Here is a 5,433-nt window from a genome sequence, read left to right on the forward strand (position 1 = left end):
TCTAGGCCAGGAATGGTGGCTCATGCTTATAATCCCAGCAGGTTAAGAAGCCAAGGCGGAGGATCCCTTGAGCCTAGGCGTTACAGACCAGCCTGGGCAACACAGGGAGACCCCCGTCTCTACCTTCTACCCAAAAATTTAAAAAGTTTGCCAGGCATGGTAGCATGCACCTGGTGGTCCCAGCTACTCAGGAGGCTGCGGTGGGAAGAACTCTAGAGCCCAGGAGGTTGAGGCCACAGCGAGCCACAACTGCGCCACTGCAGTCCTGCTTGGGTGACAGAGCGAGACCTTGTCTCGAAAAAAATTCTTTTAATTAAAAAAAAAAAGAAAAAGGCTCTACTACTTCCTATGAAGTTCATAAAAAGATCTTACCTTTGTTTAGTCATCCAGAGTAAAGTCACGGGGCTCAAAGTCTTTCCGGAAGCGGCGAGCCAGGGTCTCCTCGTCTTCCTTACTGATCTGACACTGCCTCCAGTCAGACTTACCTGGAATATGAAGGATGGCTTCACTGGCCAGGACCTCCCTTCCAAACTGCAAAGGAAAATTCTTTTTAATTCTGTGGAAAAGCTTTTCTCCTGTGTCAAGTTCAACATAAAAATATGCTGCTCCTTGCTGTGCCATCTGCTTAATGTCAGAGTGCTCTGGGATTTCCAACAGCTCTATCTGCTGCTCCTGGGCCTGGGTAATGAGGCATCTTTAATGTCATCAGTAGCACAGCAGCTGACTGGGACAGGAATGACCTGTAGCTGGAGGTGATGGCTCTTATAATTTCTCTCAAATACAACACACCATTTCCCTCGACTCTTAAAGAACCGTCTCAGTGTGGCCTTATACGTCTCCACCTCTTCTACCACCTCTGCTGAAAGCTCCACCACTGACTGGTAGTGTCCAATGGGCAGGATGAGGACATGGTCATCAGATAAGCCTCCTTTGGCCAGGGCGAGGTAGCAATGTGTGCCGATAATGACCACCAAATGCTTTTCCACTTCAGGGCTAGCAAGGCAAAACCAGCAGGGTCCTGGAGGCTGAGGAGGTTTGCGAGGCTGCTTTGGGTGAGGAGAAGATTTGCTATCTCTACCTGTGGATGAACGCTCCCTTCCCTGCTTTTCATTTAAATCAAAGAAAAACTGACAGGCTGATTCCTCCACAGGGGCAGGAATTTGCTTTCCTATGGATGCTTCCTGCCCAGATTTTCTGTAAGGGTTTTCAGTGACATCCGGAGGCTGTTTTACCAGTTCTGCTGCATCCATTAGCTTCATGGGAACAATACTGAATGCATAAAGATACTTTTTCTTTTCTGGATTTCCAACATTTGCCAGAGCTATAAACCGGGTGGCATGCTGTGCATTTTCCTGTAGAACGATATGGTTTCGATCTGGAAGCCTCTCATAATAGGTCTTTTCCAAAGCAGCAAAATGATATCTTGGTTTCAAGCCCATGGCAAGACTGGAAACCAAAGCAGAACCACAGTTTTTGGTATCCACTTCTCCAGAAGAATTCCCAAAGTTCCCCAGGTACTTGGGCCACGGGGATGTGAGCAAGATATCAACGCCCTTAAACTGGGAGGTTGTACACAGCATCGTTCTCAGAGAAGACACATCCTTGGGACTAAAATTATAACCTGGTACTGGCTCATTTAAGGACTCTGTGCCACTGAGGTACACAATCTGCAGCCCCGAGCTTCCAGTGAAGATACCTTTACGACCCAGATAAGTAATGTTTTCAGCTAATTCACATCCATCAGCATCCTGGAAATATTTTACTGTTTCCTGGTTATTAGCACCAAGCACATATGTCTGAATAGGAGCTTTCTTGATGCCAGTCTTATACTCCTCCCATTCAGCATCTGGGGTGGAGCCAAAGAAATTTCCTACACACAACAGCAGATCAAAGTTTCCACTTTTCTTCTGAATTGCTCGAACTCTATTGAACAAAATATCAAACTTTCCTTCAACATCTCCACAAGCCAAGAGGCGCAGCGGTTTCTGTGCCATCTGTCCGAATAGTATGAGTTGTGACTGCCACCTAAAATTGGGAATGCGAATCTCAACTTCATTGTTATTTTTATTAAGCTGTATTACTGAAGTCACTCAGGATGCTAAGATTGTGACTTTTGGATATTTGTAGAGAAGTTAGCATACTGTAAATATTAATGGGTTTTTGATATGAGGCTCTCACATTAAATGATGATAAAACATAGCAATAAAGTCAATCTCACTTATTTAACTGGAGAAGCAAAGAACACAAAGGATAAAAGTAATTCCATCATTTTAATATGTGGCCATTCTAAAGTCTATTCTTTAGTAAGAACCGAGAAATGTTATAAACCAAAGGAAAGTTGTGTATTAGTCTTCTAGGGCTGCTAGAACAAAATGCCACAGACTGGGTGGCTTAAACAACAGATATTATAATTTTTCAGTTTTGGAGGCTGGAGCTCCAAGATGAAGGTGCTGGCAGGGTTGGTTTCTGGTGAAGCCTCTCTCCTTGACTTGCAGGTGGCTGCCTTCTTACTGTGTTCCCATGTGAGCTTTTCTTTGCATAATCACACCCCTATTGTCTCTTCTTCTTCTTATAGGACACCCAGTCCTATTAGATTATGGCACCACTCTCACAACCTCATTTAACCTTAATTTCCTCCAGAAAGGCCCTGTCTTCAAATACAGGTACATTGGGAATTAGGGACTCAACATATGAACTTGGTGGGGGACATAATTCAGCCCTTAACACTCTGTCTGCCTCACACCCTTGCCCTGTAAATTTGAAGGTCTCCTCATTACCCTCAGAGAAGTTGCAACCTAAGTCATGGTGACTAAAGGCGACTTCCCACCTTGCTTTTCCATGGGCTGCTTCTGTGTCTTAAACAAAATTCATCAAGCATTGTTTGCTTTGGGTATATTCCTTCTTGCACTTATTCTGTTCCTTGACTCTAGAATGCCTTTCCCCATCTTTCTATGTCCACGTCATACCTGTTTCTCTGATCCAGCCTAAGTGCAGCTTCTCCTGGGACACCTGTCCTAGTCCACCCTGATGGAAATCCTCTCTTTTCAGCCAAGCTCCCTGGCACAATGTGCTCCTTTTAGCACGTTTCATTTTCTCAATTTTATGTCAGCTCATGCTTCAACTCCGCTATGCGTTCCTGAGGTATCAACTAGTTCTGATTCATCCTTGCCATCACTGTAATCCTTCTGCAGCACAGTGTCTCATTCTGCATTCAATCTTAAAAAATGTGTTGAATGAGTAAATGAAATGTTGATTGCCTGCCAATGACTACCAGGTAGGGGTTGAGGGATCAGGAAGGATAAGCATCAAACTTTGTGGTTATCCATGGAAAAGTGAGATTTCAGAGGGCTTTTATTTTATGTTTTCTATATTACTGAATTATTTTAATTTTATGATATGTATCCATAACTTTTTAATTTTTACCCCACTCCTGTTGAATGCAGTAACTTTTTAAATAAAAAACAGTATCAAAGATTTCAAAAATTTTTTTAAAAAGGTAGGTGGGAGAGAGAACACTGATGTTAGGAAACATGGCTATTATACTTAAAATGTATTGTCTATGTGAACAAGAAAATAAAAAAGGAGGGCTTTGCAAGTACCTATGGAAGTATTTGCATATGCAGAAGCACTCATCCTAAAACATAATTATAAGGTTTGTAGAATTCTTTGACCACTTAGACTATGTACATGTATAGCTGATAAAAATGAAAACTTAAAAAAAAAATGCTGTAGGCCACATGCAGTGGCTCACGCCTGTAATCCCAACATTCTGGGAAGCCAAGGCAAGAGGATCACTTGAGCCAAGGAGGTTGAGACCAGCCTGGGCAATATGGAGAAACCTCACCTCTACTAAAAAGTACAAAAATTAACTGGGGTGGTGGCACATACCTGTAGTCCTGGCTACTTGGGAGGCTGAGGTGGGAGGCTTGCTTAAGCCCAGGAGGTCGAGGCTACAGTGAGCAGTGATCACACCACCAGCCTGGTAACAGAACAAGAACCTGTCTCAAAAAAAAAAAAAAAAAAAAAAAAAAAAAATTGCTGCCCATGAGAAATGCCTTATCCTTTCTTTAGTATTAAAAAAATTTTAAGTATATATAATACAACCCATCTTGATATACAACTTTTTTCACTTTTTCCCCATGTTGAGCATACAACTTATATCTCTTATTTTCATCTTCTGGTCTTTACCACCAGATAGAAAGCCATCCCTGAGTTCCATGAGATATGAGAAAAAATAGAGATTGTTTTTAAAATTAAAAAGCATAAAACTTTTCAGTGACAATTAGGAGAAGATAAATTTTAGTAGAGTAAATAGTAACATGTTTGGAAAAAAAAAGAAGGTAAAATCTATTCAGAACATACCTTCAGGCTTCTATAGATACCTTTAGGATTATCTACACAAAGCTGAATTCACACACACACACACACACACACACTCCTACTAAAAGCTATAGATATTTACGCTCATTACACTTTACAATGCATATGTGTGAAGTCTGAAACTATTGTTAGTTTTTTTTCACTCTGCTCTGAGCACAAAGTAGAAATGAATCCAGTGAAAAAATGAAATGTGCTTTCCCAGAGTCCACCCCTGCCATGGAACACAGTGAATGTTGTCCTCTGGGAGAGGAGCAAGCCATTTAAATTCAGGGAACAGATTCTCAACACTGGCAAGCTATTTTTAGCGCAAGCTGTAGCTTAATTTGGAAACCAAGCAGTTGAGGTCTTGCCTTTTTCTTGGATTGACTTTTTTTTAATGGCAGTAGACAGCTATACATACAGAAAAGTGTTCTCTAAATGTAGCATTTTAAGCACTCTTGAAGAATGTATAATTCTAAAGCTGGTTGAAAAAAATGTTCATGCCAGAGCTTTGCAAGTATTGTTTATCTATAGACTGTTGTTGTTTTAAAATTCATCGTGTATGGTCCTGAAAAAAAAGGAAGATGCTCTTAATTGGTTTATGTAACCACAGTTTTGGGGTATATGCCAACCTGTACAGCAACCTGATACAACAGCAACCTCACCTTAATGTCAGGTGCCTGGCCTGGGAGGTCTGGCCAAAATAAAGATGTGGGGAGTCTCTTGGCTTCCAGAACACTGTAATGCTTATGCTCAAAAGGATCCCCCAGAGTTTTAGAGCAGTAAGACACGTATTCTATCAGCCATGATGACTTAGCTGTTGCAATGACCCTATTAGGGTAGTTTAATTCAAATTAAAGGTTAATTAAAGTAAATAAATTAAAAATTAATTTCTTTAGTCATGCTAGCCTCATTTCAAGTACTCAGTCACATGGGGCCAGTGGGCTACCATATTGGACAGCGTAGAGCCTTTCTATTGTCACGAAAAATTCTACTGGACAGCACTACTCTATACCAATGACAAAATAACATTAGGCAGTTTTGTGAAAAGCACCAGATGAGGTGTTAAGAGAC

The 5,433-nt window shown here is 41.3% G+C and overlaps 1 pseudogene across 1 annotated transcript; it reads right to left on the bottom strand.

Moving 5' to 3' along the window:
• Positions 1–378: 378 nt before the first annotated feature.
• On the bottom strand, positions 379–2,040 carry LOC112618742 (annotated as a pseudogene). The gene has a single exon (XR_003118120.1). The product of XR_003118120.1 is annotated as a CWF19-like protein 1 pseudogene (transcript).
• Between the last annotated feature and the right edge of the window lie 3,393 nt (positions 2,041–5,433).

This window comes from Theropithecus gelada, chromosome 2, assembly GCF_003255815.1.
Source record: "Theropithecus gelada isolate Dixy chromosome 2, Tgel_1.0, whole genome shotgun sequence".
In the NCBI taxonomy this organism is placed as follows: domain Eukaryota; kingdom Metazoa; phylum Chordata; class Mammalia; order Primates; family Cercopithecidae; genus Theropithecus; species Theropithecus gelada.